Source organism: Helicoverpa zea, chromosome 9, assembly GCF_022581195.2.
Source record: "Helicoverpa zea isolate HzStark_Cry1AcR chromosome 9, ilHelZeax1.1, whole genome shotgun sequence".
NCBI classification, from domain to species: Eukaryota; Metazoa; Arthropoda; class Insecta; order Lepidoptera; family Noctuidae; genus Helicoverpa; species Helicoverpa zea.
Genome location: NC_061460.1, coordinates 6,072,072 through 6,097,712, shown reverse-complemented (window position 1 = coordinate 6,097,712; position 25,641 = coordinate 6,072,072). Strand labels below are relative to the sequence as shown.

Below are 25,641 nucleotides of genomic sequence, written 5' to 3'. Positions count from 1 at the left end.
GCAACTATATCCAATAATACAAACTTGAACAGTCATCAATCCTAAAGCTCAATTACGGAACAAATTAATTCAAATAGTTGCTATAAACGAACATTCATTTATTATGTTATGCAGTATTGTAAATGTGTGAGTGCGTTGCATGAAAAAGTTTGAGGAAATATAGCGGGAATGTTAGCGCAAGATGAGTCGAAAAGCCCTGAAAGCTTTCACCCAAAGTAGGCCGAGCTAATGTTTTGTCCATTATGAACTCTCAGCCCGACCTCGGGAATGAGAAGAAAAAATATAAATTAAAACACCACTAGCCCGAGCAACCCTCCGCTTTCCGCATGCAGCGAAAATATTAGGACAACACAACGCTACACAACATCGTGGAATCTGTACGGCGCGTACTCGCATTGTTAACAACAGCTGAATAGGTGCGATTATGTAAATACATTCTGTGAATAGAATTCAAGCATTTCGGAAAATAAGAGAGTACGAACAGGGCTATTAACTGCGAGCGCCGGAAAATTCTGCACCTTATGTTCGCCTGTTACGGCCCATTGCGCACCCCCAGGTGATAAAGGCGTTAAATACGATTAAGAGGTCCCTAATGGGACCGGCCCAATAACACCCGATACTCTCTCTTATCACACTTCGACCCAATTTCCTCAATTACTAGGATCAAGAGAAGTAATGAAATGAGAGTAATCATTATCTCATTCGTTTATTCTTTTCCGCAGGAGTCGCCGGCGGCGCGGGCGACGCGGGCGGCGCCTTCGTAAAGCATTAAAATACTGCTGCGGATTATCACACAATTTATTCAGGTGCTTAATTTGAGCGGCTATCCCACTTTGAGTACAATTTATATTTATTTCACTTAAATGTGGGCTCAGGGACCGTGGAGATTTACCTTCACTTTTCATTAAGGTTCTCTTTGGAAATACTCATTACATGGCCGTGGAAATTAAAACGTGTTTCCGAAGCCGACCTGCAATGTTATGAATTATCCTTATTACTTAATGGAACTTATTATGCTTTCCTCGTTAGCGGGTCGCAGAGCTAGGCATTTCGGTCGGAGCGTAGTGCCAACGCCAAACTTATAACGAGTTACATGTATGTCAGGAAGCGGATAGAAACGCGGCTCGTACAGCACATCGCTACGTTGAAACTTTCAACAATTATGGAACTGCAAATACGCATTAGATTGAACACACATTTCGGGTGCAGTCATTAAAGCCCGATCATAGTGGCAGCCGCGCGAGCTAAACGTGCGCCGCGATTGCACTCGACCGGATGGTTGGCAGTCCAATCGAAACTTTTGATTAAAATCAAACCAAGAGCTGAGTGCAGCGATACGTACTCAACGCAGATATCTTTATTTGAGCTCCGTATGATATGTTCAGATTGGGGAACTCAGATTGGAAATCAATGTTGATACAATCGATTACCGGCCGACCGCACAGCACGCCGGCTGTTTGAGCCCTGCACGCTTTTTACCAAAGCGGAATTAACACTACCGCGTTATTCTGCCTTTTTTAATATTTTATTCGCAAAAGCTCTTGAAACTCCACCGTTAAGTGTTTTGAAGCGGCCCGTTATCGTTTTGTGATTTATGAAATTGTATGTTAGCAGTTTATTTCAAGCATTTCAAGGACTTGTGAGGAAATTGGGTAGTGTATCAAGAAAGTTATTTTCTTGAACATAATCTTACTAACAAAGATCGGACTCAATCTGAATTATGCACCCATCTCAGCTTCCATTATGTTTATTAATATTCATTGCTCATTGTAAAATAAAACGTAGGGTTGTTTCACCCTCGGGCGAAAGGTGTTGGGTTAAGAGGGATGTCAAAATGCCAATACGAAAAATCATTTACAGGTTCCTTTTGCGGAGGTGCGTTTAGAAATTAATCGGATTAATATGAGGGTTGGGGGCGTCGGTACCGGCGAGACCAGGCGAGCTCGTGTTGCCGCGGCCGGACGCACGCCGCGCCGCGCTCCCATGCGGAAATTCCATTAAGAGCCACGAATTTACTGCTGCTCCCGAATTTAGATCGCATCAGTTTTAGATAGCTATTAGCCATTACGCGCTCAAAACTCGCGCCCAGGTAACTTGCTAATGACGGCCTCGGCCTAGAAAGTGGCGTCGAACCTACGTGAGAGAAACACGTAGTACTAAATGTTACGAACACGTATCTTGGGATGATTGCTTCGTGTAATAGAAAAGCGATATCTAATTGATATAATAGGCCTGACGCGTGCTGTTTACTGTCACACTTAAATACAAACCATTAGATGAAAGTTTTAACAAGAAAAGCATACTTAAGGTTGGTAAGTTTGTCATGTAAAAAATTGTTCGAAACAACATTCCGTTAACGCTAGTGAAAGGCAACTTGGCGACCGCAGCCAGTGTAACTATTTATCGGTTCAATTGAATTAACTCTTAACATAATACCGCACCTATTTTCCTCGGAACATTAAACAGGTGCACCCATTTGTCACTTACACTGTTCACTTCATCAGTTAGGTATGTATATTTCCTTCGAGAGCTTAAAACTGTCTAGAGACACATAATATTTGTACATGTGAGACAAATCCTGATAGAAAACACCCATAACACTTTTGTCCACTGGGTTTCTTCCAATACATTTTCAGTGGAGCTAATGATCTAGTAGGTCATCAAAGGGAATTGAATTAACTATGACCACTTATTTTCAATAAACGAATAATGTTTCATAAAATATGAAAATGTCATTGAACTCTGTTAATTGAGGCGTAGAAAGAAAATGTTTAACCACTCAAAGGCCGCTGATTAGCATTTTTTCTGAGTCGGAACTTTTTGTCGACAATAAACGTCTTTAGGCCAATTCAAAGACATTTTTGTTATGAAAGAATTCGTAAACGTTACTTTTGGTAACAAATTAATAGGAGTTATCAACAAGGGAAAATAAGCAAAAAAATATACCTATACAATGGGCAGTTTCTTATTTCGTACTACAGTTGCAAAAGCGTAGATACAATAAGTATTTTCATAAAACCCAAGTGCATTAGAACCAAAATTAGTACTAAGTCAAATAAGCATTTTTGGTTACTATTTTAATACTGCATCAAGGTCAAAAATATTTGATAATTACTTGATTTATTTGTTAGCAAAATTAAAATAAAGAGAAAGATGCCCCAAGATATAGAAATGAGTAGGAAGCGACACTGGCTGCTTCCTTGAACATGTCCCTTTACAACACTCCAAATCTACTGTTTATTGTCCCACTGTCCCACTATGGAGAGAGATCGCAGAATATAAGTAAAAAAAAAACAGAACTGTTTCAAAACCACAACTTGAATATTGCAAACAAAGGATTACAAAAAGTACACTAATAGGTACTACCATTCATCCTTCTAACAGTGTGAATTTACGTAAATAAGTGTATTAACTTAAATTTAGAGGCTACGACTGGTGAAAGGGTTCGTGGGCAGACTCCGAAATTACATTATCGCGCACTAGTTTGTTTAACTTGCTAATTTACTTACACTTTCACGTTTTCAAGAACATTTTATTATTTATTCAGTTAATGACTGCAATAAAAAGAGGTTGATGTCTGTTTGTAATGTGGGTTTCTTTTTTTATGATGAATTTTAACTAGTTGGGATAATATTAATTAAGTAATTTAATTTACAAATGCTTATATTCATCCCTGAATTTTAAATGTTTTTAATGTCTTTATTTGTTTTATATTGATTAATGTATTATTGCCTATAAATATTAAAGGCACGACTCCTAGCCATAACGTACGCTTTGTCGATTTCGCAATAGTGCAAAGAGCAATCCTAAGACTTAAATAAATAAAACTAAATGTACGTAACCAGTTTTCTCGTTGCGTACGACGACAATTATGAGAATTGCATAGAAATGCAGTAAGTGTACTTATTAACTGCATTTCTATATAAATCACGTTTCTCAGTCTTTATTAACAACGTTCAGATACTCGTCTCAGTACTGACTAAATAAGACGTTATTTTTGGCCACAGTCTAATTTCTTCAAGCCCACACAACACAAAAATAAATAAAATGTTGTGTCAAATAATATTTTGACTTCATAATAGTTATATAATATAATTTATTTATTGAACGTTGACACACCAAATTACTATGCTGGTGCAACCCACTTCATAAATTCCATATTCTAAGCACTTACTCCCACGTGAAGTGACAGCAAACAAATTTCGACGATGATAACAATGCAACGATTATAAACACTAAAATAGTGAATGCAAAGGTGATGTGTGGGTCGTATTGAGTCATCGATGAATGGATAAGTTCATTGTATGCAATCTAAGGCACTCTTCACACGGTGCCTTCGTCGTAGCGGAAACGTATCGTGGCCTGCGACACGAGCACTTTTACTACGCTTTATACTTACGCTACTTTTACACTTTTACACATTTTACGAGATACTTTTTTTAGCAAGTCGTACCGTAGGGGGTGTTCGACGTTCGTTGTCATTACAAAAATAGAAGCATAAACGGTTTGACTTTCAATTATTTTCATTTTTTTATGAAAACGAGTTTTATCGTCTGATATAGGCGGAACAACAGTTAATCACTTTTTGTAAATATTTCAAATGTATGCAAAAATTAAAAAAGCAAGTAGGTTTACCAACATCCAAACCGACGACGTGATTACTAATATCCAAAATGATACGTCTACGCGACGCTCCGTTTGCAAAACCGTACGCGTGTAGGCGTAGCATTATACCGATATGCTGACGATACGTTTACGCTACGACACCGTGTGTGTATTGCCTAAGTTTTACGCAACACATGTAATGTGTACCTAGCATCACGATTCGGTTATTTGTCCATCACTTTCGTTGAAAAGCTGTGTTACGCTACGTGCGGTGTCGTGACCGTGGCCTTTCGAGAACAAATACCTTGAGAATGTACGAGAAGCTGCGGATTTTTATCGTAGAATTGTTTGAGGATAACTTTAAATCAAATGATGTCATTTTGAGTCGTCTAAATGTAAACTAATTTTTCTTTAATGCTGTGACAATGTAAAATTATGCTAAGTTGCCAGCGAAAGTAATAAAGCAAAATGTTTCTTAGTCTGTGTTTGGAAAATACATACCTACGCCATTATACGTACACATTATATGTGCAACCTACGCATAAAATAATTCAATAATTTGCTAAGACTTATATTTGAAGGCCACTTTGTTTTTCCAAGACAGCACAGATTTTTAATTCATTTCTGTTTGTTAAAATGTTCATTAGCTTAACGGCAAAAATTACCTATTTTAGCAGATATTAGTTGAAACCAAAGCCACCATTTTGCATCTAAGTGTTGAGAAACCGTAAAGGTTGGTAAAATAAAATTGAGCCATCTGTATCGTTCCGTGTGAAATATGGCCAAGACGTGCACCTTTACCAAGAAAGCATACACCAAGATGGCTGTCTGGTTTGCCGGGCTACGTGTCCTAATAGAACGTAAGCAGCCTTTCTATAAATAGTTTTTCGACATTAAGTATATATAAGCTTTGAGAGAACTTAGAAAAAAACAAGAAAATAAATTGGTGTTACTTAAATTAAAAACAAATAAGCCCCAGCAAACATTTTCGTTTGGAAATTTCTCGAAATATATTTCTTGTTGTTAACTTGCTAAAAACTAGGTGTGTCTGTAGTTAAGTGAAACGACACTGTCACTACAATAAATAATCTGACACGGGTCGTTTTCCTAGAAAGCGACCAATTTATTTACTACTTTAAATGTAACGTTTTTATACAGCTTTGTGAAAGGTCAACGTCCTGCTCTCTGATATTAAAATAGTCGATAAAAAACGTAATAAAATAAGTTTTGGACTCAGTTGAGATTAAACGAATCGTAAATTGGAGGATAGGAGTGAAACTTATAATAGGACCCGTTTAAAAAGTTTCATATGCTCATGGAGCGATCGTATGGACCGATGAGAATCCAGGGTACATTTTAATGAGGATTATAACTAGATAGAAAAAAAACTTTTGATCGGAATAATAATTGCAATTTTCTTTCCCCCAACTTTTAAATAATTTTGTTAGGTACTTATCTGTCCTGGAGCAACTGCTCTTTTTCCTTTGATACGTTTGACTTATTTGTCGATATTTCCGACTCGTAGAAAATAGGCTGCAATGATAAATGACACTATCTTGTAAAGATATTAACTTTTCAATTTCGCCCACTCGAGCTGCCTCCGGCTTCGATCAAATAAAATTAATTCCAATCAAAGTAATGCTCGGTAGATCATGAATTTAATATTCTTCGATTTATTTACTCTGGTAATTGGTATAAATAATTAAAATCTGTCGGTATCTAAATTATAGAGTGGGTATGTTGCCAGATTCCTCATAGTGAGCGTCAAGGCCGGTCAAGCTAACAACTCTAATTATGATGATTACATGACCTCATGTTCTTCGTGAGCAGTTTATCAAATTGAATTTATCTTAAGTTACGTAATTACTCACGAAAATATTTGTTAATGAGGGACTACAAACGTCTGAGTAGGTACAATAAGTATTCATCATTTTGTTTAATCCTTTGTTTTGCATTCACGTATACCAAAAATGCGACCTAGTTATAAAAACATCCGCTTTTATACAGAGCTAGAGTCGCGGAATTTGCTATTGCCTCACTATTGATTGTTCGTTTCTAATCTTACTGAGCTTCCAACGCGAACTTGTTTTTTAATCGACTATTGATTAAGAGACGAGCGTTGTTCACTTTTTTGCTAATGTCTTCCATCGGCCCAAACTGTTAGACAAAAGTAATTTAGAAAGCTAATACGAAAACAAATAAAAACTATGAATATTTAGATGAAAGTAGAACTAAGTATTTCTTTCAACAAAATTAATTTTCTTTTAAGGACCTACAAACAGGTAAAAGAAATCTCATTCGTTTCCCCAGATTAACCACAGGGAGATCAGATCTAATAATAAATATAACAAACGTTTACTGAGAAAAATAAGCACAAAGCGTTTCGCTCACATATCACATCATGTGGGTTTTCTTATTCTATTGTCAGCAGAAATCCCTAACTTGAACAAACAGGCTTAGACAGGTATCTCACATCAAACGCACCTATCAATGGATATCCTTCGTCAAAAGAATGTATTTTTAAGAAAGCTTACGCAAATATTATTCAGGGTAGAATGATCTAGAAGAACTCTAGCAACACGTGAGAGAAGATTTACTAAATGCAAATTCATCGACAACCTGAATCATAATAGCGTTAATTATCAAGATTAGCATAGACAAAGCCATCTCATTTCCTCTTCTTTCGCCAGATGCATATTTTATTACGTGATTAAAAATTAGAAGCTGAGACAACACCTAATTTATATTAGCCTTATATCGATCTCGTTATGTTGAATAAAACGATCGTAAATCAACATTAATAGTCCCCCTCGGTTCCTATCGCATATTTTTATGTTGTATTAAATCGGAATGGGGGAAACTAATCAACTTAATATTCACATAAACCTTCAAAATTAATATTTTATCTCTAATTTGGAGGGGCGAAGATGAACACCCATAATTAACCTCTCATTTACTTTGATGGAAAAATATAATGCCTTTGGAAACATAATTAAATATAATTTGGGACGTGTTTTAAATTTTTGCATATTAATTTTCACTGAATAAATCAATATGAGATACTTAATTGGAACGAAAATGTGAAGGTGATTTATTGAGTCCAATAAAACTTAATTTGTATCTAGCACCTCCGATAATATTGTGTAAACACAAATATGGCATAGGTGAAACGTTGGTCAAGAAAAGTTTTACATAAATAATAAAAAATTTGAATACCATGGTGTGTTCTACATAACAAAGTACATAAACAATAAAACTTTCAACATCATAACTACATAGTAGCAGGTAGTACGGACGCCCCATAAATAGGATTTGGCAATCAAAACCAAACTGAAACTAAAAGTCTAACGATGCCAAATCTCAAGTTCTATGTTGAAAACAGTTTTGTCATTACTGTGTCAAAAGTGTTCGCTGAAATGAAAGAACTAAACTTACAAATTGTTTTCTTCGTAAAAATTTCGAGAAAAACAAGAATAAAAACATTCTTCGTCAACATTAAAGCAAAGCAAAAATTAAACAATAAACTGTGTGTAATATCTGAACATTATGTTAAAATTGATCGATCCATTCTATATTCTCGCAATAAATTATGCAAAGCCACTGACTATACCGTTCTAAACATGTCTTAATAAACAAATAGTATTCATTAATTCGTGCCTGTCAAATTATACGAAGTATGGCCCAGAAGTCTAATTCGCTAAGCATTTGCAACTGCGCTACGCAATCTGCAATCATAAAGTCATAATTCTTTACTGTAGAGGTAGATTGCAAGTGCATATTTCCGATATGTTTCGTCACGGACCGGTCGTGCCAATGAAGAAAGTATCACCTCTTTAGATGGTTGTCGTAGATACGCTGTGTGGCTAGGAAAACAGCGGGTAAGATTGAAAAGTAAACATTTATTGTACTTTGTTTTTAAATTGCATAAAAGGAAATTGTTAGCATAAAGAAAAGTTAGTGAATAATAGACTGACAGGTATTCTCTCTAACTTTAATTTGTTTAAGTGAGTGTAGTTACCGACTAAGCCTTACAAATCTACAAACACCCAGCCATTAGTAGGTAATGATAAGATAATCGTTTTAAACTTGTCTAAGTTTTAAGTTTGGTTCAGATTAATTTTTAGTTTCTCATTAAGAGTTACGTTACCTACCCACTGTTTGACAATCTCTTATTGACTGGCCTACAATGTAAAGTACTCGTGCGCAGAGAAAACGTCAGATTTTCACGGTCAGTTGGTAATGGTATCCGTCATCGGCGCACCTAATAGATACGATTGAAACCAGCTGTTATACTCTTGTCGAGAAATCTCATCATTCACTGAACACTAAATAACGTCAAGAAAAACCATTCAGAGAAAAAGCAACAAGTTATTATTTGTACCGAAGTCGGAGAAATCTATTAGGCATGGTCAGAAAGGAAATTAAATTGAGATCCTATTCGAAAGCCGGGGGAGCCTCAAAAACTTGGGAGTTTGGCCTAATAAATGGCATTATTAAGCTCCGTAAACTTAAACGAGTAAATTAGTGAAGTTTCCTTATGTTTGAAGTGTGGGCGTTGCTTAATAGACATTGTTTTGAATTAAATATTAATGATAATCGAAACTGTTATCTGCTTATGAAATTAACCTCCGTTCTTCTTAGAACATGGCTGTTTTGTAGGCGTAAAAGGAGAAAATATTAAAGTTCAAGAAGAAATATTCTGATTTGCCTACCCATAGTATCACAACTTTCCCAATCATTCTATCCACCGACCTGCACAGCCTCTCAATAACTAGTTTTAATGAGGTTTTGAAAAGTTTCAGTCATATACAATTCCTAACCTCGTAGAAGTTCAATGAAGTCTACAAGAAAGTACCCAGCCCACCTCATCAAAATGCGTAGAAAAAAACCGAATCCAATAAGGTATCTATTTTTAAATCATCGACAGTTATCAATTCGCGAACAAAAATCTAGTGAGCAATAACTCCCTCGCTAATAGTCTCGAATTTTGCGGAAAAAAATAAATTGGTCATAAAAATTGTTTTCGGCACGAGTTCACAGCTCGGATGATCGGAGATTAATTTCGGAAACTGGTTGGAGGTTATAAGGCTAATGGGAGATCAAAAATCAGTTGGCATTTGTTTGCGAAGGTTGATGAAGGCGCCCATCGATCGGGTAACGGTACCACTCGGCAGATGCCAGCACGTCCACTAACGGTCCTTCCTCCTGTGTCTTCAGAATACCTGTCATGGCATCTCGCACGCCGGTCATCCGATTCGCGTGAAGAGAATCTAATAGGTTTCAAGATATAAATAAAGGAGCGTTGATACCCATTCATATTGATGGGCTTTGTACTTGAATAGCTCTTGGTTCGCTGCATCACTTCTAGAAACAGGAATACGTGACGTACATTGTGTCTAGTAACGCTTCATTAAGTAGATAAGTAAGTGTGCCGTGCGGGGAAACTGCGAATCATAAATATATCAGTTTATTGTCCATTGTGGTAAAAGGCTGATTTTTGCGTGGATATATCCGATTTCCTATACAACTGGCCATCAGCATAATTGCACATTTATGTTAATTACGAATTTAATAATAGAAATTAAACCGAGACCTTTATGAGTCGTGTGTCATCCAAAGTAATATGAAAGTTTGAAATCGTACATTGATCAACTTTTCAATAAACCTCTACCTACACGCTGAAGTTGCAGTTATTCATTTCGTTGTAAAAGGAGCTAAGTTCCTGAGTAACAAAGTGCACACTTCTGTGTTAGATCGAGAAACATTTAGCAATAGTTTTAATTGCTTGCGCTTATGTTCCCGCTCACCTTATCCAGCAAGTCTAAAGCCGAGTTCACACTGCGTCACTTTCGTGACCTGTGTTCGACGTGCATTCCATTTCTTGTTGACATAGAATTTTCAATTGAATTTGGAACACTAAGCTCGACAAATTAAATGTCACCAATGGTGTACAAAGTTTCAAATTGCCTTTCCTAACAGGTTTCAGTGAAATCGCAATGACAAGATTTTTCTACCTCCTACGTCATTATGTTAGCTTGTTTATTATTTTTAATAGTTCTAGTTTCAGAGAAACCTGGCCAGCATGTAATGTGTTATTGTTGTAGTTAAATGTTTCCTGAGTGAAGTGGTGACATCTATTACGAAACGCAGCTGTGTAGCTTATGAGTCTCCGCAATTAGAATTTCAGTTACACAAGCAAGACAGCAGACACGCCTAACATTGCGTTGTAAGCAAAGATGAAATTATTATCTCCGTAAACCATCAAGGCCGAAAAAAGGAAAACCTCCAAAAAGATCAAAGCTTGCAAAACGAAATTACCAAAACAACACCAAACAGCAATTTAAAATAAGTACGAATGGCGCAAAATTCAAACCAAAAGTGATCAATCGATACTCGATCGTGACTCGATCCCGTGGTCCTTCGTAACTATTGCGTTATCGCTGCAACAATCGTAATAGCATAGACACGACAACTTTTTATCGATCCGCCTAAAACGTAAAGCGACGTAAATCGTAAATCGGTGCGGAATCACGGACCGGGGTCATTGCTATCTATGTAGGTTCGATATTTAAAAAAGCGAGAGTGTTTCTGAACTGGTATGTTTCCGGTGAATTTCTAATGGCGGCTGTCAACTGACAGGTTACACCGGAAGCTGGGAGCAGTTCTGTTTTCAAACTAACGAGTTTTTCCTTTTTAATCGTATCCGTCAAATTCCATGCTTGAGGTGTAAAGCGTTACTAGAGGTATATAAATAAACGTGATCACTTCTAATAAGTAAAAGTTAAAATAACCTTCTAAGTCCTAGGCTAGCATCATCTGTGTCTCTATTATTCGATTATTGTACAATAATAGACAGTCATTAAATTATCTACTTACCCATCGTTTCACGCTTTTAAGTACCCATTCATAAAGGCTAATTTATTAAGTCATGATTCTATAAGATAACTAAAGGAAACTCATAAAAAAAATAAGAGTAGATTTTATTTTAAACCTTATCCTGCACTTTAACAACACTCAAGTCCAGCGAGGCATAATAAATTTACCCTTCACCCACAAAGCTTATTTCCACAAATATTTTGCATATGGAAAAGTGGAAACGACGATGTCGCCCACTCTGTAAACTGAGAAAAACTAAACGAAAAGAAAGTAGAAAATATACTAAGCGAAATCGCTTTGACCGGACAGGATTCTGCATTTGCATTTGAATAAGCCATTTCACACTCTTTCAGGACATAAATTTTCCTAAGCTTCAGTTTATGCCATACTTAAGTCTAGTTAAGTGGCCTTTAAACTAGCATTACAAATAAGCCTCGGAAAAAATACGGTACATAAACTTATTCTTCATTTATTTTTCTACGAGTCTTTTGATTTTTTTCATTGTAGCCATTTAATTTGTGCTTGTGTTGTGTGTGTTTGTGTTTGGGTGAAATTGCTAGTTCCCATACTATATTATTATTAATCTGGAGAGATTTTTGTATGTAAGTTTCTTTGCCGCGCTAATCTTAGAAAAAATATATCAGCGTTAGATAGAAGTACTCCGAATAGTGTCTAAGGGACGCAGGTGAAATCACAGGCGAAAGCTAGTACCATAATAAGATGCATCTCTAATAGGCATATAATATGCTCTAATGACACAAACTAGTAAGCATATTAATCGGCTTAGCTGCACTGAATGTTCTAGACATTACAGATATTCTACAGGTCATGATCTGTTCATATTGTGAACACAAATATACTAGCAATTACTTTCAAGAACTCTCATGTCACTTTACACACAATGAGAGAGTTTTGTCATCTAATAATAATCCTCGTTACTCAGAATCTTTAGTAATAATGAACGGAGATGATGCCGAAATAGAAATGCTCCAATCTCCCCAAAGAGCGCTAGACTTGCCCCGCCACGTCCTACCTCATTATTAAACAAAGCTATTCATGTTACACTGAAGCGCCAATGAATTACTAAAACACTTCCATTAATCTACTTAATTATATGATGAGATGAGACCTGAAGCTTTCTCAACAATACACTCACAAAAATAGGACCTCTAAGGTCGACTATTTATCTCATAGTTCACGAAACTCAATTACGAAAAAGTTTAATTAAGTTAGCCGTGATACTCTATGGTCTTTTTATGAATAGATTTGTTGAGTGCGAGTGAAGGGTTTGGACGATTTACTGTCGAAAGGTCAGATGTAATGTATGCGAGTCAGAGTCCATCGGAACAATCGGAGCCACCGGGAGTCAGTTCGAGATACGATAAAGTTCCTCCAATCACACCGACACGTAACGTTCGATTAGGTACTTTTATTCAAAGAAAACTGGTTAAAGAAAAGTTGCCAGGAAAGTTTTTATCGTGCCCGGCGCGGTTGGACGGCAGGCGTAGCCTTCCGAGATTACTGTTTTTAGAATGTAACGGTATAAACCAGAGTGAATTAAAGAAGTGACAGTGACAGACTACGTTGATTGATCATCGCGATAAGTTGGTGATGTACCCGTTGCCCAAACCGTGGCTATTAAATCTAACCTTTTAAGAGTTGGGACAGCTTTTATTTATTTGGACGGTCTTTTTTATAGAAAAAGGTTTGAATCAATCGATGCCATCTTAGATACGCTTGAAAACGTATTCTACACTATCTGTGCCTAGTCATGTGTACGCACCTACATCGTTAGTTCTGAATTATTCGTCACTTTACACTTATACAAGAATAGTACCTATAATGTATAGAACGGCTCTTAATATGTTACTTTTGTACGATGTACAAAATGGAATTCTAAAACTTACTTACCTGTGCCCTTTTTATACTCGGTTGCGCCGTTCTATTACTGAAAAAGCCTGAACCTACCACCGCAATGAAACATTTTTGATAAAGTTTTTGTTGAAAGGCGTTATAAAGGGTAACAGCAACTTTGAGACCAATTGTGCAAAAGTTTGTTCATAGAAACTTTGTTTTTGTCTTATTTATATTTTCATTCATAAAAACGACAGCTATACCTACGCGTTACTCATAAATACATTTTAATCTAAAGGGTAATTCTAAAGTTTGAAGCCAGGATTGTGATACAAAGCTCATGTGGGACAATGGTGTGAGCGTAGGTCGGCGTAAGTCGTTCCACCCCTGTCATTAATCTCATCTCTTTCGCCAGCCAAGTCACGCCGCATTTGCGGGAACGCCGGGCAAAACGACTTTCCAAAAAAGCTTGTCTGCCAAATTACACTGACCTGAAGTGTGTTTTGATATCTGCCCAGTATTGAACGCTGGATTTTCATTCATTTTCCCCATTTTCCCTTGACAATCGTTTTCATTGTCGCAGTATTTCCCAGTAGCTGCATAGCAGGTATGCTTTCGTAAATTTTCATTGGAGTTTTGGCATTTGCACTGATTTATTACGATGTCGGGAGTACGAATTACGCTCTGTTCAAATTTTAATGATGCGTTAAGTATTTTGTAACTACTCATCATGTAACATATTTCCGAGTATTGCCTGTTATCTGTTACAGCTACCAAATAATATAATTGTGCTATTTTCGCATCATGTTGAACAATTCTCAATAAAAGCCTGCTGGGTTGTAGCTATTATAAATTAAACGAACCGCTTCTTCACATAGAACGCACGTTCTGAATCAAATTTCCATCGATTCGATGTGGACTCACGAGCGAAATAAATTGCATCTAATACATAGTGTTTTATTTAGTACAACCGCAGTACAAAAACGGATATAAGTAACAAAAACTTGCTATGACTCACATGTCAGAAGAGCAGACGAAAGATTGATGTATTATAAAATAACAAGACATGTTTAAGGATGTGATTTTAAGATAAATACAGAAAATATACTTCTAACTCATATAATAACAAGATAAAGAACTTCGTTTTAGTAATCCATTTACGCAAACATTTACATACGTTCAAACAAAAATTAAATTATAAATTTAAAAAACCCCGACCCAAAAAAGTACGCAATTATTATGACAAAATGTTATAAACGATAAACCCTATAAAAAACAAAAAATAACTTTAAACACTACGTAAGTACCAACTAAAGCATGTCAGACTAAACAAAATTTTGTCGTGTCGGGGGACCGCTCTAATTTATTAGCCTAACGTTAGAAGTAATTATATACTACCTACTACATTCCTTCTTATAACTTTTTATATAATTTTGTTTAGATACATGTTTTTTTTATACAAATGTTGTAATTAGGTAGTTTTCATTTGATTTATGTAAGTATTTTTGAAGGTAAAAAGCGGTCCCCCGACACGTCAAAATTTTGTTTAGTCTGACATGCTTTAGTTGGTACTTACGTAGTGTTTAAAGTTATTTTTTGTTTTTTATAGGGTTTATCGTTTATAACATTTTGTCATAATAATTGCGTACTTTTTTGGGTCGGGGTTTTTTAAATTTATAATTTAATTTTATTTCATGGTTTTTTAAAGGAGCTCCTTAATTTTTCCTTCTTTTTATGATGGGTTCGCTATATGCGATCTCAGCCAAAGGAAGCTGTTTAATAATCCTCATGACAAACTGGCTCTGGGAGAATTGCACAGAGTAAGAAACAATAAAGATTAACTTTTGGTGATCCAGGGTTATATACCATTCTAGGGTTTCATCCGCCACATCCCATTTCCAGCATTAGGTTCTCGTCAATTAGAAACATGAAATGAACTAGTTAAGAAAAATTAAACAACTCGATGGGTTTACTAAAAGGCAGTTCAGGGTTACGTCTCCTATCTTCGTGTCCTAACAGCAGACCAGCTCAGTGGTTCCAGAAGACATTAGTGTTTCAAATTTTAGATCCCACATATGCTTGCAAGTAAACTGAGCGTGTAACATTCCTATCACACCTAACAAACGAGCTGATGACCTTGAAGACCTGAACCGATTTCCACCAAACATAGCTAAGAACACTCCCGAATGACATTTCTTTCAAACAAAAAAAACCGCATTACGATCGGATCGTCCGTTTGGGAGCTACGATGCCACATACACACACATACACACACACACACACACACACACACACACACACACAGACACGTCAAACTTATAACACCCCGTCGTTTTTGCGTCGGGGGTTAAAAATGTAACTTTAATGCTATATTCAGCCAATGTCATATGGAAGTTGAACCCTTTCAAAGTTAGGCTCTTAGCTTAAATAAAAGCCTAAGTTTTAAAAACTAACTTTGATACTTTAATGGTTTACATGTGCGCCAATTTAATAATTATTTAACAACAACTCTAATTTCACGAGCCAACTTTCTGATTGATCTAGATAGTATGATTAAAGTCATAAGAACAATGTACCCAATGACTGTATGCGATTTGCGACTAATCGCCAGTCTACACCCTTCCTTCTACGAACTGTCAGCCAGTTATTAAACCCGTCTGCACTCGCTTGATATCAAACCGGATCATCTCATACTACTTTCAATGTTAAGGTCGCTGCCAAGTATTGTTCTAAAATGTTTTGAAGTTTTTTTTCCATTGTCTATCACTTCTCAGGAATTTAATTATCGTTTTTCGGTTAATGTAGAAAAGTAGAGTATGCTTCACCGTGTTGTTTATAATTTTGGGCTTTCGTTGACTCATCTATTAACCCAAGTTAAGATATGGTGGGAAAAATTAATTGTATTTTGTAGCGAAGAAGTTACCAATAGTGAACCACTACGCAGCCATTAAAAAATTAACAAATTACTCTGTCTTGTAATTGTTTGACCTAATTTAAAAAATAAACTTCTTACTCTCTACATTTATTCTAAAGTATCTAAGTTACTATTATTTATTCCGCGATTTTATAGTGAATTTCACTTTTCTTTTACAAAAAAAAGACAACAGAAAAATAAAAGAAAGCTAGCCACGCTCGAAGTTTTCCGCCGACTAAACTCGTTTAAAATCGCTTAAATATTCTACAATGTTATTCCACTCATTTTAACACTTCGCGGTAGAATTTAGAATGGTTATATTTTTGTGATAAAGTACCTTATCTACAAAAACTTATCTGCGAAACCATCTAATCATAAAAATGTAAAAGGAAATGGTTTCCATAAGTGGGCACTCAGCCTAACCCCTCGGACATTATCATACATTAATTATGTATACCGCAGAACAGAAATGTAACTTTATCTTTTTATTTAATTTTTATATCATGTGAGTGCACATAATGATATGTGACACTTGAATAAAATAATTCTAAGCTGTATTTAAGTGCAGAACACACTACTAAATTCGAAACTATGTACCCATATTGAGTAACAACGGATTTAAAGAAAATGTCTGTAGCATTAATTCCGCCTTTATACGGTTTCTTTTCGGGGCATTAACATTAAATAAATAAAGATACAATTCATCATGCTCCGCTATCTATCTTAAAGTTATATTAACTTCTGTATAATGACATAACGATAGGTCAAAGATCTAGTTTCATTTCATCAATCTTCAGTTTCATAATCGGATTTAAGTTCAGGCATTAAAATCGACACCGTTCCTATTTTATAACGTGAAATTTAAATTACGATATTGTCTGAATCGACTTACATAAACAAAATGTTTTTACAACAGTTTTAATTACCTATCAAAAACTTAAATCCTGCAATTATCTCGACATGCCTTTTATTCGACAACACTTTTGATCTTATATGTACTTATTACTAGTAATAAGTGTCAAGCAAACTGGCTCATTACGTAAAAGAAGTATAATATTTTATACTAACGACTGCCGACGGGTTTTATTGCCGACTATTGCAAAAAATATTGCCACTGGTGTACAGTAAGTGTCTTGGAAATCTAGAAATAAAAGCAGCTAGACTTGACGGGAAAATATTCCGCAGTTAAAAGTTAAGTAGCTGTTTATAATACAGTGTGTTTTTTTAATGTTTTGAGGAAGTCTTTCTTTACTTTGTTGACTCTAAAATTATTTTTGAGAATTCTGTTATGATTTTGCCGTGGAATTAGAATTAGATTATAAGAAAAGCAGAAAGGGACCACGATATATTAAATTAAACTTTTTTATTAAAACTTCAAAAAATCTTCAATTCCTTCAGGTGTCTAACAGAATTTACAAACTTTTCTCACAGAAAGCAGACGGTTTTGTTCTAAAACTTTGCTTAATAACTACAAATTAGCTAATACTAGGTAATATTCATTCTCGCCAGTAGTGTCAGTCTGCTTTCAATGGTTAAAACTTTGTAACTTTATTGAAATATTCCTAAGTTAGGTTATAACTATCTCGTAAAGGAAACCGCTAGAACTTCGAACGTCGTCATGACAAAGATATTTCAGTCTTTGCCTAGACAGGCTTACTATATAATATATAATATTTTAGTTTTATTATATGCTTTTTATTGAACTACTAAGGCTCTTAATATTCCTACAATCGGTACTTTATGTACAGCGTGATATTGTGTTGTGTGTTGAAAAAACTCGTATATCATTAAAATTCCGCAATTTCGTTGTAAACTAAAAACTCCGTTGAACCAAATTATGTGTCTGGTTTCATTTATTTAGTCTGTTGCAATGTGGCCGTTGAAATATTCCGTTCGAAACTAATTTTAAATATCAAAACCGGAGTTCTTATAATTAGGACACGACAGGCAATTTTTGCAATTTAAAATATAAATCACTATATAGTATTAAAATTAAGCGCAGTTTCACCACTTTTCAGGTTATAACTCGATTGCAAACAGCATTTAAAATATTGACACATAAACTTGCCTTTACAGTTAAGTCAAAATTAATGAAGCATTTATTCAATGAATAACCGTTTTATTAATGTCTGCAATCGAGTAGGTTGCATTTTTCAATTTCAGGCAAAAAAATTAATAATTTTATGTGTACACTTTATCAAGTTTAATTTGATTACTCTCTGCTTTTCATTTTGTAAATATGAAATGTATATAATTTCGATTTATTTTTGCGGTTATGCGGTCGGTAGCTTTTAACGAAATAAACTGAAAAGTGTATTTATGAAACCTATATTCATTTGTATGACCCCATTTTTAGTACACTAATCCAATTACTCTCGCTCTTAATTCTCGCAAACACCAAAGAAAATAGGGACAGCGAAACAGCGGAACTAAGACGATATCTTTTACTTACATTGTTACATAAGTGGCTCGGTTCGGCATATAAGTAGAAATATGATACGACGATGATACAGCACGTCTTTCGCGTGATACGATGCATACTAATCGCCGTGTCAATAGACGTTATTAGATTTTATCGGCTTTTTTTCTCTCTCACCGTAACATCTATGTCACGTATACAATGTTCCGCCATTTTTTTATTTAGCTACGAATTTAATCTATGAATTGTGTTGCGGTTTAGAACGAGTGTTCGAATTTTAAACGTGACGTGCTTGGTAGAATCTGTGCTGTCGATCTATTGTATCGAGTTTCATACGAGGAGTAATTAACCGTGCAATGTGTTGTTGTCTACTAATCATCATGTGAGGCAAAAAATAGAAGATTAATTTATGATAGCCTTAATGCTACAGATACTACAAGAATAACTTCCGAGTATGAGGCTCCGGTGACGACATTCAGACGATCAGTGTTATATCCGATAAGCAAATAAAAGTTCTGTGCTAAAAATAAAGGATTTGTGCTGGATTGAGGACACATTTTCCACAAACTCTTATTTATTAAACTTACTACTATATTACCAACTAAATCTGCCTCGTTGGTCTAGCTGTCGCAAGTGTGGCTGCTGAGCACGAGGTCTCGGGTTCGATTCCCGAGTCGGGCCGAAATCGCTTTGTGGGTTTTAGAAGACTTTCACAAAGCAGCCCGAAGCCTGGAAGTTGGTGATTGATTCACCCGTGCATCGGAGAGCACGTAAATGTCGGTCCTGCGCCTGATCTCTTTCCGGTCGTGTCGGATTGCCGTCCCATCGGGCTATGAGAGTGAAGGAATAGGGAGTGCACCTGTGTCTGCGCAAATGCTTGTGCACTATAATATGTCCTGCGCAGTTGGCTAATCTCCTTACATGAGAACAGCCGCCGTAGCCGATAATCGGCTAGGAGGACATCATCATCATCATCATCATCACCAACTAAATAATCAATTAACAATGTAACTTCAAATTCTATGTGGCCCTATGCGACAAATTAAACTTAAGTATCATTAAGGCAATGAGAATTGCTATTGACACAAGCAAATTCTCGTAATTCAGTCGATAGACGGTTACGGTCCCTAAGCTCAGAAGTTCTCCCCCACGATAAATTATTTCAGTCTAATTACCGTTTCAAATACAATTTGAACTGAGCATAATTTGTTAATAGCTATTTGATTCTCATACTAATGGACCCAATTATCAATGTCGCGTTCTTCCGCACGTACGATCAAGATATACACGTATGAATAAAGAAAATCTTAACTAGCAATCATAAGCATTACCGTTATTATATAATTAAACGATACACACGTCCGGCTATTACAAAGCTATCGTATGTTTATATCAGAAACGTAAAATTTAAGTACATTATGAATAAAACATTCTATGAAGTTAATTGGTTTAACCCGACCCCTGTGTAAATCAAAGACCGTCGCGTCGACATCTCTTTTCATATCCACTTTGCGGAATTTTCTGGTTCACTTTTACAAGTAATATGCACTACAGTCTACCTAAGTTATGTGGTCTTGAATACAGATATCCTTTTACACGAAAATGCTTTATAAACAAAGTTATTTTACAACAAGCACTTTGATGCAACGTAACGTAATTGTCTTAACATTTAGACAATATCTTAAATGTGATATTATTATGAAAATTCTAAACTGTTTTCTTGCAGATCGTATATTTCAAATATGACAACTTTGTTCAAAGCGAGTTCCAACTTTATCACACACGCCATTTTAGCCGTACGAGATAACACAGACCCTAATATAATAAACGGTTAATTGCATTTAAAGGGATGAACACATGAGAAGTGATCATAACATCTAACGATGTAATAAGCGGGTAATAGCAACACATCTCAAATGATCTTATCAGGCCCAAGTACTCCAACATCTCGGTATGTATGCATACGTGTAATTTACTCATCAACGACACACAACGTGTTCTTGATGCAAATGTGTACACCGCCTTATCAGATTTTGGCCCAAAGCACCTATCTCGAAAGAAAAGTTTAAAAAAGAAGCAATCTCAGAAAATATTTTCCATGAAAATTGACTTTAAAAATTTTCATATTATTAGCGTAAATTATTTCGTCGTTTGTAAATAACATCCCCAGAGCGGTGCAGCGATGTTGCTCTAATGATATTACCATTTTTTACGTACACTTATGAATACTTGAGTCTGTAGCACTCCCTAAGAAAATCGTTGATGAGCCAGAAATTTTCATTCATTTCCATTTTAATTCTTCATTCAGATTTGTCGTTTATGGACATTAAGAATTGCTCAGTATACTGTGGGGATCAGTCATTATTTTTATGTAGTATTATTTAATTAAATTCATTCTTATAATGTCGTAACTTATAGTTTTTGCTGTTGTCATTGAACTGAAGACATTTCTTAAATAACTTTTTTAATTCAAGACTTGTGTAAAGTTTTCTGAATAGCTTTTAGGAGCAATATTAATCTAATCTCCATTTCTGAATATTGAATCATTTTTACTTACCGTTTATGGAAAAGCCTGCAACGCTTCAATAATCTAGACACAGTTTAATTGACAAAACTGCGCTGATATCGAAACGAGTCCCGGAAAAATTCGATTTTCACTTGAAAACCGACTTGTCCCACTTCAAGCACTTAATCCAACACAAAGTTTAGATACGTCCTTGCACTATCAATTGTCACGTCTCAAGCATACAGTTTCACTTTCTATAAAGCGTCTATGATCAGTCACGAGCCGGGAAAGGCCGCAGCCGATGCAATATCAGAGCGCGATCTCCGCAAAACTTCTGCCGAAGTGAGTGCCGACGCAGCGAGTACGCAGACCGCCCGCAACGAACCACGCCGTCCGAACGCCGAACAGCGACTGTGATAACGACACTTCCTCCGAATGAACCTGCGAACCTCTCCATAGAGTGTAAGCTCGCCTCTCTCTCGCCGCCCGGCGGTACTTAACGCACCCCGCGACACGCGATCTCAACTCTCCGATACTCACAACAAGAAACAAATTCCAACTGAACACGCCACCACGAACGCGTCTCGTTCCAAACGCGTAACGAGTTTACGGTACGTAAATCGTAGTGGATTTGTTTTGCGGCCCGGCCATAGTAATCCGGTTCTTCGTCATGGAGCTCACAGAGCGCTTTTTACCGAATCAGTTCCCGTTAAATAGAGCCTTCTTTTTGTACAACCTGCAGCCTGATAGTCTATGTAGGGAACGCGGAATAACCGCTATGGACAAGATGCCAACTTTCTAAACTAAACCTATAAGACCGCTCTATTCGGATGGTAAATTACGTTATTTTTATTGGAAGCCGGGACTATAATAATAAAGCATCGAGTAGATTGGTTGCCGGCCGGCGATTGTCGTGGCGGTGGTACGTGTCGTAATTTCGCAGGTGGTTTTTGCGCCGTGCGGTTGTCGTCTAGGTTACGTTTCCCGATTTATAAGTTGCGGTTTTACTTTCGGTGTCAATTACGCGAGCTGCGGTCGAAGCCCCACAATAACATGGCGGCAAATTGGATACCAGCCCTCTGAACCAGATTAGACTACCTTGTGAAGGCTGTCGGGTGTTACGCAAGGCTGCGACTAATCTTTTTGCAGTTAAAAATAGGTCGTGAACATAAATTGCGTTGTTTACTTCATAAAAGTCGGCGTAACTTGAAACGAAGTGCATTATATAAGACATGTAAAGTGCGCATATATGCGAAGGCTTCCAAATATTGAAACCGTAAACCCTTTCGAGTGATCCCGCCACGGTCCCGAAGTGGGTCAGCGAGGCGCGCCCCTAACATTAGGATGAATACACGTGACAAACTGCATCACGAAATTGACATTCACAAGAAAAATTGCCACACAATAGATACGCCGTAAGTCATTTATCATGTCTTCGTCTCGTCAATATTTCATAAAGATAACCGTATCTTATGGTGCAATTTAGTTATGCATACTTCAATCATCAGACCATGTAAGGCAATTGTAACCATCTAAGATATTAATCTGAGACGATAATGAAAGAAAGTCAGCGTGCCAGATTCAGAGCACAGCATTGGTCATGCGCTGCTGAGCCAAATTTAATTACTTCGGTTCACCCCTGTACTGTGATAGTGAAACTATTTTTAGGATACGCAAGCATTTATATATAATGTTTAAAAAAAACACATCCAACTAACGAAGTATAAAGGCTAATCTAACTCTAGCATTTCCAAATAACAACAGAAGAGTTGAGAGCGAAAACTAATCATTCCAGTATGAGTTACAACAATAAACAAAGACACAAACAATTATGATAAATAGCGATAAATCTTATTTAAATACCAGAAAATCCTACACTTTTACATTTCAATCTCAATAGACAGGATAGTTGGATTAGTTTGATCGGTTCGTTTGCGAGCAGCCTAAGCGACTAGGGTTGCGCTGCCATCCCCGTAAGTCTCGTGCGACCGGCTCTCAGATGACTGACGGTATCACCACAAGTGCTGCTCATACTTCCCGCGAAACCAATAAAATTCCCTCAAGCACCGCTATATTGTATGAACGAACCACTGAACTGATAACACGAAATGAAACGTGAATTGAATATAGTATCAATAACAATAATGGAAAACTTGATTTCGGTGTATCATCAGCGTGTTGTGTATTCATCAGCGGCTGGCAGGAGCTGGATGCGAGAAGCCGAAAATAGATCTTAGTGGCGTGCACTTGGGGAGGCCTATGTCCAGCAGTGGACTGCGATAGGCTGATGATGAAATTGATGTTGAATAAAATGTGTGGTTAATAAACAAATGGAATTTCTATTATGCGTAAAGAGTTCAGTGTATTTTTTTTTCCTGGCAAATAACTACGCAGGTATTTCTAGATCGCTATTATTGTTCTATCTATCCAGAGGAATACAATACTGAATCACGCATTAAGAATAGAAGAGAAAAACACAAGGATAACAAACCAGCGAATTAAAAAGATACAAAAATATTCACTTCACCCTTCCGAATATAAGACAAGAAATCAATAGTTATCCTGATATATTTGTCTGATTATACGAGCGCCGGCTACGGAGGCACGCCGGTTTTATAGCCCTGTTATTTTTTATGTGATCAGCACTTTGTACAGTGCGAACGCGATTTACAAGACAGTTTAATAAGGCTCAGATTCCGCGTCAATTTACGACTATGGCGTTATTAGAGGGAATAATCCGGAGACTAAAATATTATTCGTAATACGCATTCTACGAGAGATACGAGTTGTTTTGACCTTCTTGAGATTTAATAGCAAAAGCCAATTTTCCTAGTTCATATCAATTTGTTAAGTTCTGATCAGTAATAAAGTTTCTTTGTACTTAACAGTTTCTTGATGCAGGCTTCTAAATTAAGTTCTGATAAGACCTGAAACTCAAACTCAAGACTATAATGTGTATCCATTCAAACCAATGAAATGCTCTCTAATTAATGCATATTCGTATATTCAATTCATGCAAAACGCAATTACTACAAAATATACCAAAGTTTCACAAGTACAGTCGTCGTATTTTCGGTTCAAAATCCGCATTTTCAATGCGACAGACATATAACGTCAAAATTATTCATGTTACGATACAGATGATCTCGCTCGCTTGTCAAAATAAAACTTAATGAAATTGCTAGCATTTGGTACAGCATTTCCATATTATTTATTTGCATTTAAAAATATCTGTAATGTTAAAAACAATGCTATATGTAAATGGAGTGTAATGGATTTTTTGGAGTTATTTTTAAATGTACAAATATAAATATAATGTTAATATAAGGTAATGATGTTTGCCTCTTGGGCACGCTCCCAGTCGACAGCGATAGGGACGAAATTTATGCTATTCAGTTTTAGGTCTTTACTAGTATAGTTTTTAATAAAATGTAAATATTCAAAAGTTATCTAACTAAATAAAATGTAGGTACAGCATATACGTAGGTATGTGTCGTATGTCTGGCACCACAATCACAATATCAACCTTCTTTAAAAAGAAAGAAAATGCAAAGTGAGTGTAAGTTCCTGGGAATAAAATCAAAAAGTGGAAAGCACAGCCTGAGGCGTTACCGGCAAACTCGTGTAGACGTGTCCCGGGATAAGCACGGGAAAAATAATTCAAAAAGCATTATAACTATGTTAGGTTAATAGGTACTGGTTTATAAAGTTAAGTGTAGCTTCGGTTTATGAAATTAAACTTGCGCAGGTAGCTAAGTGTAATGTTGTCTAATATTTTTTTAAGAGTAATTTTGCATTTTGGTGTGTTCACTAGTAAAGAACGTTATAAAATTAGCAAACTTATTAAAGTTTAACGAGATTGAAAAAAAATCACCCACAAATATTATCCACGCGTCGGTACGAGTCGTCTACTTGCGTGCATTCAAGATTTTTCAGAGGAAATAAATACTTGTTAGAACACAAGCTGACAACTGTACTAACCTATCGCTGAATCATAGATATCCAATCCCAGACTTCCTGCATATTTTTTGTTTGGTCGACTGCCAACTGCTACTGTCTTTTGCATAAAGAGGCTTATCATGATCTCGTTAACAAAATGATCTTCTTTCCTATAATTTCGTCTGGATTTTTTTCTTTCTAAAATCAATTTTGTAGATGTAATATGCTACATTGGTTATATAGGCACTTTTTACTAATTACTAATTTGAATAGGCTAGTAATAAAAGCTCCGACAAAAAAATAAGAATTGCCCTTACTCAAAATACTAAAGCTACTGACTAAAATACTGACTTTTACTTTTTTCCGAATAAAAATTATGAAACGACCGAATGAGATACTAAAGTCTTCGAAAAATAAACATCACTGTTTGTTGCTATAATACTTTTCTACCAGTATAAATTACGTTCTACTGAAAACTATGCCTTGTAATTTTTAATCTTTACTTGCCTACTATTAATTCATAAATTA

The 25,641-nt window shown here is 36.1% G+C and overlaps 1 protein-coding gene across 1 annotated transcript in view; it reads right to left on the bottom strand.

Moving 5' to 3' along the window:
- The window catches only part of LOC124633146, a 152,094-nt gene extending 130,567 nt beyond the window's left edge, over positions 1–21,527 (bottom strand). Inside the window, exon 1 of the mRNA XM_047168271.1 lies at positions 21,226–21,527. The gene's annotated coding sequence lies outside the window, so the exon portion shown is untranslated. The remainder of the gene's footprint in view (positions 1–21,225) is intronic.
- Between the last annotated feature and the right edge of the window lie 4,114 nt (positions 21,528–25,641).